The sequence below is a fragment of the Tachypleus tridentatus genome, chromosome 4, assembly GCF_004210375.1.
Source record: "Tachypleus tridentatus isolate NWPU-2018 chromosome 4, ASM421037v1, whole genome shotgun sequence".
In the NCBI taxonomy this organism is placed as follows: domain Eukaryota; kingdom Metazoa; phylum Arthropoda; class Merostomata; order Xiphosura; family Limulidae; genus Tachypleus; species Tachypleus tridentatus.
In genome coordinates this window covers 100,168,821-100,181,074 of record NC_134828.1, presented here as the reverse complement: position 1 = coordinate 100,181,074, position 12,254 = coordinate 100,168,821, and positions in this window count along the sequence as shown.

The window sequence follows — 12,254 nt, the reverse complement described above, 5'->3', positions numbered from 1 at the left end:
GGGAACACCACAATTTGCCAATGAAGAATTTAACTGTATGAAATAAAATATTCAAATTTGATAAAGAACCCATGATATAGTAATTGCTACATGGGGTCTCGTACACTATTTCAATTATTCCTTTAATTGCCATCAAGATATTTTAATACATTGTAGAAATCGAAGTAGAATTTTAATTAAGACTGAATAACCCTCAAAGTTCAGTATGATCTAAGTTATATCCCAAGTTCTGCAGTTTGCCAAAATTAAAAAAATATATACTCTTCAAAAAAAGAAACTCAAAAGGGATATTTTTGTTATTTTAAAGAGAAATGAAAATAAAACTTGTGCACTTTGAAAACGGAGGAAAACATCGGATTTTTCGCCAAAACGTATTCGTGTCCAATAAATTTGTTTGAGAGATCTGCATGTTCTGCATGTGCAAAATCCCTATAAAAGTGACGGGTTCTCGGTTTCCATAGCTCAGTGTTAAGCCACCGACACGCAATACAGTAACGCCAAGACTGACTGAAGCACAACGCAACAACGCCATTGGTCGCTTGGAAGCAGGCGAATCGCGATCAGATGTTGCCAGAGCTGTGAATGTCCACCTAAGCACCATCACAAGGCTATGGAATCGTCACCAACAACATGGATCAACTCGTGACCGTCCACGATCTGGCAGACCTCGTGTGACCACGCCCGCACAAGATCGCTACATCTGGTTACATCACCTTCGGGATAGGACCACCACTGCGACGTCTACTGCCTCAACCATACCAGAGCTGCGTAGGATTTCCGATCAGACCGTACGCAACTTGCCGTCGACGAGATTCTTAAACCCCATGTGCAACCCATCATGGTGAACGTCAGCGACGTTTTTCAACATGACAACGCCCGTCCTCACACAGCTCGACTCACCACTGTCTTCTTGAGACACCACAACATCAACGTTCTTCTCTGGCCCTCCAGGTCACCAGATTTAAACCCCATCGAACATCTTTGGGACGAGTTGGACCGACGTCTGCGATGGCGACAACCTCAACCGCAGACTCTACCTCAGCTTGCAGCAGCTTTGCAGGCTGAGTGGACAGCCATTCCACAGGATGTGATTCGTCATCTCATCGCTTTCATGGGCAGGAGATGCCAAGCAGTTATTGATGCTCACGGGGGGCATACTCGTTATTGACGTTGAGTGACGTTAAACTTCAACTAGTGAGCGTGGACTTCGCCTTTGCAGACTTTGGATGTTCAGCAGTGAATGTGCAAAGTTTCACGCATGTCATACAGAACTACCCGGAATAAACTTGTTAACAATATGTCTCAAATTTTGCCTTTTGCGTTTCTTTTTTTTTTGAAGAGTATATATATATTAGAAGAAAAAGTAAGTTAAAAGATTTCAAACACAACCACTATTAACGAAGAAAAAGCTAGGACTACTCGTGGGAAGACGCAAATAATCGTTTGCTTTTCAATATTTCCATCTCTTTCCACATATACTGTTCTAGATCTCGAGATAACCTATGCATCTTAGAGATATAATAAATTTTAACGCAGATAAAACAGTGAACCAACATTTCCATTTGCACAAACACACCCTTGACCATTTCAAAATACTTTGTTCGAAGGAGCCCCTTACAAACAAACATAACCATAAATTACAATAAAACAAAATAGTATTTCACTGGGGAACTTTCTATCCCAGTGAGCTGAATGAACCTTTCAGTTCATTGTAACATTATTCACTTTAGTTGTACCCACATTCAAATAGTTTTATGCAAATAATTGTGTACACACACACACACACACACTTCTTATTGCTTCAGATATTTGTAAACATTGTCACAAAAATCATGTTAACATTGTCTCGAGACGTTCGATTTAGAATGTTTTCGATTACGGATTTACAGTTCAGTTTGATACATGAAGAAAGGTAGTGCCTGAAACGTTGTATCGACAATAGTTTATCTATTAAGTATATATATATATTTGTAGTTAACTTCTTGGTTGTTTTACCTTCAACATTTCTTTCATTCATTTGTTCAGTTATTGTATTCTTTTGAGGTAAGTTTGAAAGAAAGTCGAATTGAAAACATTGAAATGTAGAATGTTTTGTTGACGGTAACCATAATAATATAGCATAGGTAAGTTTCTGAGAGTAGGACGTTATAGTTTATTCATTATTTTTTTCGAAACAGTTGAACTTGGGTCAGTGAATAACAGGACATACCATATTTACTTTATTATATAATTCAATGCATCGACATTTGAATAACACTGTCTGACAAGCGGCAATCAATCAAGTTTACAGTATACCCTTGAAACTAAAGTAAGTGGTATATTGAAACTTTGTTTTTTAATTTCGCACAAAGCTACTCAAGGGCTACCTGTGCTAGCAGTCCCTAATTTAGCAGTGTAAGACGAGACGGAAGGCAGCTAGTCATCACCACCCACCGCGAACTCTTGGGCTACTCTTTTACCAACGAATAGTGGGATTGACCGTCACATTATAACGCCCCCACGGTTGGGAGGGCGAGCATGTTTGGCGCGATGCGGATGCGAACCCGCGACCCTCAGATTACGAGTCGCACGCCTTAACACGCTTGGCCGTGCCGGGCCACATTGAAACTAATCGTGGTAATCGTCGGCGTGTTTTGTAAACCTGTGTTTGTTTTTTATTACTTAATTTGTGCTTACAAAGCTGTCAATCTTTACAAAATAAACAAAAACAACAACAAACAATATGTTAGGAGAGTAAGGAATAAATATTGAAGGTAAATCTCATAAACTATATTAATAGTTTTGAAACTGTGGATTATATGACCATGGTATATCCTTAGAATCAAAGTGTTAATTGTGTAATGCTAGTATGGGCGATGAGTTAGCATTTTTTCTTTGTGTTTAAATTCAAGCTTTATACAAATGTACGAATGAAAAACTTGTGATTTCACTGTCAATAACTAATATTTGCAAACTAATATTGGTGTTGTGCTAGTCTCTGTAGCCTATCTGACTACTATAGGAAAATGCGGTGGCGTAAGATTGTAAAAATAGTGCAAACTAGCAGCAGTGCCCGTGTCCTGGATGAAAGTTATGTAAATTCATGATGAATCAATAAAAAGTTATCTTAGGACACGAAAAGTAGCTTCTCTTATATGTAGTTGCAAAAAGACGCCCATAAAAACTGCAATAACACAAAATATGAAACCGCAAAATGTGAATGTATTTCTTCATAAAGTCAACAAACTGTTATACCAAATTTGCTGAAAATCCATTAATAGAGAAGCAAAGTGGTGGTAAAAACGCAAAAATGAAAATTTGCAGGAACAAGATGTAAAATTTACAGAGGGATTACGAATAAATATCAATTTAATAGAAAACAAGAACGAAGAAGCTACAAAAATGCACAGTGGTATATAAACAGACATCAGTGACGGAACAAAACCTTTAAAACTAAACTGGAACATACCTTGAATAAAAGCGGTCTCTTTCTCTACATCGATTCGAGAACCTTATCATAAGGCATCATTAACTGTATAATATGGAATAAGACAAACCATCTGGTCTATTTCTGTTACAATTATACCACTGTTGTTCCACTTGTAACTGCAGGACTTCTCTGGACTACTTCAGCTATACCATTATTTCATCAAATTATGGACTTTGATATAATTGGAATAACAGAATCTTGGCTATACGTAGACAGATTTAGCCACATTTTTGAAATACAGGGATATATCTATAAAACGGCCGGCATAGTAAGGTGCTTAGAACACTGTACTCGTAATCCGAGGGTCGCGGGTTCGAATCCCCGACACACCAAACATGCTCGCCCTTTCAGCCATAGGGGCGTTATAATGTTATGGTCAATCCCATTATTCGTTGATAAAAGAATAGTCCAAGAGTTTGCGGTGGGCGGTGATGCCTAGCTGCCTTTTTGTAGTCTTACACTGCTAAATTAGGGACGTCTAGATAGCCCTGGTATAGCTTTGCGTGAAATTCAAAACAAAGAAACAAACAAATAGCACTAAAAGGATGGGAAGGAATATCTTCTTAATTAAAATGCGAGTTATACCTTTTCAGGTTTAGGATATCAAAGCTAATAGCAAGAGGGTAACACCTATGTGGATTCTGTCAGTGGCTTTTAGTTGGAACCTGTTGCAAACCTCTAGATGAAATTGGTGAAAATAATGATTAAGGCTACAGTAAGACATAGATTGGGTACTGTAGTGAGTCAAATCATGAATGAGGGAAGGAGGTTTTGGAAACTGTTCAGGGTTAGACTTCCTGGCAACAACGATTTTTTTTACATCTATTGTTAACTACTAGTAAAGAAATGGCTGAAAAGATAGAGATTGGATAACATCAAAGTGAAAGTGAACATTATTACATTTAATGTTTTGCTTCGCATAGAGATAAAGAATAATGATATTTTGATTTCAAAATTGAAAAAGATGAGACAATTTAACTGCTCTTAAATAAGTATGTGCGTGTTTTCTTATAGCAAAGCCACATTGGGCTATCTGGTAAGCCCTCTGAGGGGAATCGAACCCCTGACTTTAGCGTTGTAAATCCGTAGACATACCGTTGTACTAGCGAGGGGGCGTGAAATAAGTAACTACGTTAGTCGAAGATACTGAAAAAAATGTGGAAAGCATTAAGATAGAAATCTTCCTTCTGCAAAGAAAGTGGTTGGAATTTAAAAATCAGTTTGGCTCAAAAAATTTTTAAAGGTTAATGCTAAATAAAAACATTATAGATCTAAGAAGATGAAATTGACTGCAATGACAGAATATTTTAAGGATTATCGAAATTCAAGAAAGTTGATCAAACATGAGATTGAGAAATAAAAAAGCATAGGAAAAAGGTTGGTTGAAAATGTAGAAATTAACAGTTAGGTTTCTACAAAAATGTAAAGGGTAAGCAAAGTGTCAAGATGAGAGCAAAGCCTTATGGGTAATTTACAGGAAAGTTAATATCTAATGATTATGGGATGGACGTTTCTTTAGTTTTTTCTAATAAAGGTAATTGAAAACGGGATAATACGTAACGTAATGAATCGGAGACTCGTCACAGATTAATTATAATACGTAACAATAATAAATTTGGGGCTCGTGTCCAGGATCTGAATCAGAGACAAAATTCGTTATAAATTCAAATTCAAGTCTTCATTTAATATATATTTATTAATGCAAACAAAATTTGATCATGTCCGAGTATCAAGGTTTTCTTGAATTACCCTCAAACAACTGGAAAATATAAACAAAAGTGAATTGCTCGAAATTGCCAAAGTTTTAGAATCAGAGGTTAAAAAAAACCAATGAGAAAAAATGAGCTAAAAAGTGTTTTGTTAAAATATTAGTTGATGATGATTTGTTGTTTGAGGAAACACTGGGAAATACTCTGGTGTCTCCACTGGTCAGTCACAGTTAAGTAATAAAGTTTAAACTTAAACAAATCAAGCTTGAGCAAGCCCGTATCCAAGCCGAGAAAGAAATTAGACTGAAAGAAATGGAAATTAGACTCAACTCTAATAGACCAAAATAAAACGACTACTTTGAACTCAACCGATATATTAAAGTACCGTCATTTACTGAAAATAAAGTTGATAAATATTTCCAACATTTTGAGAGATTTGTTCAAACTATGAAACGACCTACCCAAAAATTGTTACAAAGTGTTTTGACTGGTAAAGCACAATAAGTTTATGATGTCTCTCTCTAGAATATTGTAAAGATTATAATAAAGTTAAAGCATTTATTCTCAAAGCATACGGATTAGTACAAAAGGCTTATGATTCATTGGTGAGTGAATTTCGCGCAAAGCTACACGAGGTCTATCTGTGCTAGCCGTTCCTACTTTAGCAGTGTAAGACTAGAGGGAAAGCAGCTAGTCATCACCACCCACCGCCAACTGTTTTACTCTTTTACCAACGAATAGTGGGATTGGCCGTCACATTATAATGCTCAACATGAAAGATCTGGTGAAAATGGGAAAATTCCGTATGCTAGAAGTAAAGTAATTACTGAGCAAGAGAAGGATCTACAGATCTCTTCAATATTTAAATATGCACTCCCCAAAGACGAACTGGAGAAAGTTCTAAATTACTTTTTTTTCCAAAAACATTGTGCTTATGAGGAAATGCAGACCACCAGACGTACCAGCTTCAGAGGACTGGGTTGTAGTTTATCAAATCGCTGTTCCTAAAGCATATTATTCTGAAATACTGAAATATGTGACAAAATTATGAGATTTATTTTGGCAAAAAATTAGACAAAATGTATCCAGTTTTTTAAAATTTATCATACCTGCTAATTGGTTGGAAAACATAACTAAAAAATTCCTGTGGCTCTTTCGAAACAGCTTTCGAAGAACCTTTCATTCGGGTGATTATTGATTGTGCTGAGCCGAAAAGATAGCGTTCGTGTTTAAGAACTTTCACATGCTGTGTAATTTTATTATCATAAGGTTATTTGTTTTAATTGTGTCCTATACTGTCATGAATTTTTAAGTTGTATAGTTCTTTGACAATGTATTGTTATCAATCTATCTACACACACATACATATATAATAATGTTTTAGTTACAAATTGTCTAAGGAGGAAGGTGGAATAGTTTTAAGATTTTTTTAGTATCTATGTTTGTTTCAGTTTAATATATATTTAGAAATGTATGCAACTTATATTGTTAAATGTGTTATTTAAATCTGTAGAAGCTTCTCGAGTGCACGGATCAACAATACATGTTTTATGAAAGCGTAGTCTATCTTCAAATACTCTTGCCAACCGAGCTTTTGAGAACCTCAACGTTTATAAATCCTATTCCTGGTCTGCTACAATCAGTATAATATAAACCTAGGAAGCTATAATTGTGATGAATGATCATTCATAGGAAAACTACAGACATTTGACCAGGAATGTTTATAGACTTCAAACATTACAAAACATTTAACCTCAGTGAATTAATTTCAGAAGTTATTATTGCTATGAAGATATTAAATATCTTCCTCGGTAAAAAGTCAGCTAGTAAGCAGCGTCAGACCAGCCAAGGATAGACATTTAGCTAGCTTAAGCAAAGAGTAACAATATCAACTCAAAATTAATTTGCTCGTCATGAATCTGTACCATCGATAAAATATTTAGTTTCAGACCAAATGGAAGATTGAATGTTGTTTGTTTGTACATTTTTATACATAAATCATTATGCGTAATAACTGTTATTATAAATTGTATTGTTTTTATATTAAAATATATTGTGTTACGTTTATTTTGTTTTTTGAATTTCGTGCAAAGCTACACGAAGGTTATCGCTGAGGTGACATTTTCTTCAAACTCACTATCCGCTTTAATAAGTATTATTAATAACTAGTAGTGTTTTTTAAATTATAATTCTAGTGTAAGAGATGTTACCAATATCCTTTGAAGTCAGTTTGTTCACAGAAATTTGATGTTTCTTCAAAAAGTTAAGTACAGGGTGAAACAGAAATAACCAGCCAACAACAGATAAACATTACAATTGGAACCTCATATTTATAACAAAGTTCTAAATATAACATTCTTATTAAAAAACAATCCTTTTCAAAAAAGAAAATAAATATAGAGATGGCTACTATCTGTCATTTAAAACTGATGTATTGTTTGCTTGTTTGTTTTTTCATTTTGCGCAAAGCTACACGAGGACTATTTGCGCTGGCCGTCCCTAATTTTGCAATGTAAGACTAGAGAGAAAGCAGCTAGTCATCACCACCCACTCTAGGGATACTCATTTACCAACGAATATTGGGATTAACCATAACTTTATAATTCCCCCACGGCTGAAAGGGGCGAGCATGTTAGGTGCGACGGTGATTCGAACCGGCGCCCCGCAGCTGACGAGTCGAGCGTCTTAACCACCTAGCTATGCCGGGCCATTCGTGTTAAGAAAGAAAACGGAATGTATCAATCACATTTAACACATAACATTCAACTACAGCAAATTCTATTCTTGAAACTATCCATACAGATAGAAACATTATTTCATAATGTCATGAGAATCTACCATTAAACAGTATAATTAAATATAATTGATTCACATAAAGCTGCCTCTAATTATTTTCAAGAATTGGCGTTTTAAACTATAATAATTTTTATTAATGAACATAACATCATGAGAAACTGCCATTACATACTGTAATTAGATACAGTTGATGCAAAACTCACCTACAATCGTTGTCAGTATCTGACATTTTAAACCGAAATTACTGTCAATAATTTCTGTAATACCATAAGAAATTGTGATTACATAGTATAATTAGATATAAATGATCATGTGAAACTCGCATATGGTTATAGTCAATAATCGGTACTACATCATGTAATTATCAATAATTTCTTTAATCTGCATTTAAGTTACAGTTGATTGTTATAGTTGACTGACTGTTCTTCATGATGACCAGAAACCCATTTCAAGTAGAAATGCATTATCAAGATGGCTGGTATGGGTATTAAAACTAATTAAAATAAAGTACAGAAGAACGTTTCAAAACGTTGTTATGTACTTTAATTAAAGTTTTATTTTATATATTTCTACAGCTATTTGACTGGAGTTATGAACGTAGTATGCAGAACATACTCAGTGTTTTCTGCATTATTTAATTTAATCAAGTGAAAACATCATGTTTGTATAGAATATTCAACAATTTCAGCATATACAGGTACAGGTATCTAATAGTGCATGTAGCTTTGACAGTATTGTGCTGATCATGAGATGTGGCTAGATTACATTTGCACTGGTTATCTATTGTTCTGGATGTTTCCCTTAGGTGTGACAGCAGTTATGTGAGTAGCAAATATGCTCTTGGAGATAACAATTTCTTTTTTATAAATGCAGTTGTTTAGAATCTTTTAACAGTGCACTTGTCTTAAGATCTTAGCCAGATTTACCATTCAAGTAAAAACTGCTGTCTCCTGTACTGATCCCATGTTAACTTTGCAATGTTGTTTAATAAAAATTACCTTTAACTTGTTTCTGAATAGTGTTTGGCCTCTTTCAACTTGGCCAACGAATTCAGATTGATTCTATAATTCATCTTTTGTTGAACTTCAAGTTATTTGTAATTACTAATGAATCTGAACAGAAAATCAGTAGATCTGAAGGTATCACACTAGAATAATGATGATTATTTCAGCCCAGAATAAAAAAAGTGAGAAATAAAATTTGTTTGTGCAAGTCAAAAACAGCTTGTTATTTTTGTATGACTGTCCATTAGTTTCATTGGGAACATTAATTAAATAAATCCATAATCATTGCATCTGAAGACTTAACTGGTATGTTTTTATGAGGAATAGCCTGAATACTTATTTTATTGTTTAGCTGTTTGAGGTGTATGGTGGTTGAATGGCTACCTCATGAATAGGTATAACTTTCCTAGATGGAAATTCTTCATTATGATGATGTGTTTGGTTGTTTGGAATATATGGGTTGCTGTTCCACTGACTTTGGTTTGTGAAGTTTCAACCCTTACAAGATATTGCACTTTGCTTCCTGAGACTGGCACATGACTTCTTACTGAACTCTTTCTGGATGATCCTAATGCTTAATTGATCCATATTCCTCTGTTTTCTAATGCCATTAAGTATGAGGTATTTGCTAATCTTCAAAATTCTAAATCTCCAATTTGAACACATTTTTATAGTCAGAGATTACAAATATTTTACATCAGAAAGGACTGTTACATATCCTTCCCAAATATTTTTGATTTTCAGTGGTATCACACTATCTGTGAAATGTCATATAATGTAAAAATGTAGCTCTGATATCTACTCTTACCTTATGTTTGCTGTGGTTATCACATAAATTGCTGATTTTGCATACACAAAATCATCTTAAAGTACAATACTTAATCCTCTGTAAAAACTACTTAAAAGTTCTTAGACTTGTGTTTCTTTACTTTCTTTTCACAAGCAGTTCTACTGTATCAATATAATCTGTATAACTGAACAAAATTATTTATTCTAATAAGAATAATATGACTAAACGTTATCATTAGAGGAATAACTTTCATGAGTCAGATATGCTGATTCAAACATTTTTTTATTACAAAATTAGTAAGAAAACATCTCTTTCCATTAATATAAATGACAATCTACAGAGAATTCTGATATCTTTCAGAAGGTTACTGTACAGAGTAATTATAGTCACCTTCAGAATTACACAAGAATTCTGTAGAAATATGTACACAGACATTTTCTGGGGCTCACTAGACCCAACTTTTACAGAAACAGTTACATTGTAAAGATAGCTCTCTTTATGAAAAGTGAGCAACCATGAGATGTCCAAAAATTGTTTTCAAATATCCAACAGAACAAAAGGAATAAAAACTACTATACTTTATAGGAGAAAAGATGGTTAAGAAGAGTACAACTAGCTAAAGTACCTTTTGTTTCAGAACAAACATTCAAAGTTATGAATCAGAATTAGCTATAAAAAAAATCCCACTGCATTACTGCTGATTTAAATTTGCTACCTAAAGATTTATTTCAGTGGTTTATTTGTTATTTCTTGAAGCTTCTATTGACAGAAATTTCTGATCCAGGTGCCACCAAATTTTGTAACTTGCAGATAGCTCCAGTAAATATTAAACAGTGGATACAAATTTAGTTTTGAGAAGAGAATGACCACACACAAGTAATCTTTCAACATCTTTAAAATGAGTTCAATTCCATTTTTTACTTTATGATCACAGACAAACATTCAGAAATTCTTTCTCAATACTTGGTCCCTCTAACAAACATACAGTTTAAAGTGGTCACATTGTTGCCTGTGTTTTTATTTTTGAGTACACTTCAAAACAAAAATTATTACAGATATTAAATGTAGCTAAAAAGATTAAATAATCCATACTTAATGCAAATTGAAAACAAATAGAAATTATAATTTTTCATCTCATAACTTTACTAATTTAGTAACATCTTCTTCATCATTATAATCAACTTCTTATATTTCATATAATTAAAACTCAGTAGTTACCAGTAGTTTTTTTATTTATTATATATTACTAGTTGTTACAGCAAAAACAGCTTCATCAGTGCTTAACATAAATAGCATAAGAAACCTAGAAGTACCTCAACATAAAAGAACACAATAACAGTACATCTACCACCTCCATTAGTGAATGCTTTGATAAAATTAGTTGTTACCACTTAGAATACGAGAAGGAATGTATTGGCTATTAAACAAACTAATAAGAATTGTAAGGTTTAGTTAAACAGTAAACACTTATATTAACAACTATTCACTTTTTCAATTCTGCACAGTTAAAACCAAAAATTCTTAAGTTGCTAAGAAGAATTTTTTGTTTTATTTATATTATACTACATTTATTAGCAATTGAAACTTGTAACTATATTCATAATTAGAAACCAACGTCATTTTTAACACTGTACAGTTTAAAAAATTGTATTCATATTTCAGCAACCCTTTGTTACACCAATTTTTAAAACTAAAACTTGTAATTCTTTAAATTTAACAACTTAAAGGCATCCACTTTTGCTTTATTTTGTTACAAAACAAAGAATGCCTCCAGTCATTAGTTTTTCTTTTTACATATAACATTTTACTACATTTCTGTGATTGTACAGGCATTTCTTTAACCTACAAGGACTTTCATATTGTTAATATACATTTTTATTTATTCTTCTGTTTTTTTTAATGATACACAGAAAAATTAATATATTACAATAAAGATCAAATCAGTTACACTGGTGATCCTTGCAAACATAAAACATTTAGTGCCAAATAAAATGCATTGCTCTTTCTCTCAATTTTCTAGACTTAAGACTTTTACCATGGATTTTCTCATAACTTAAATTTCTTATAAAAATTATTATTAACAGCAGAGTGAGTTGGTAGAAGGAAGGTGTTTTATGCAAATAAAAACAAACCTTAAATTTAAACTGAGTATTTAAAAAATATTTTTCGACTGGTAGACTAAAACAAAAATGCTGATGTTACTTGTGGAACTCAGCATAAGACTGCTAGAGGAAGGTCAGCATAACCTGTTCCTAGCTTAGAAATTACAGACTAAAGGGAAGTCAACATCACTCACTTCCAATTATTAGAACACTCTAACTGAATAGTGGGATTAACTGTCACACTGCAATGCCCTTATAACTTAAAGGGCAAGTATATTCAGTGATGGGATATGAACCCATGATCTTCAGATTGTGAATTGACTGTCCTAACTACCAGGCTATGACAGGCCCCCTAAAACAAAATATCTGTTATGCTTTTTAAGG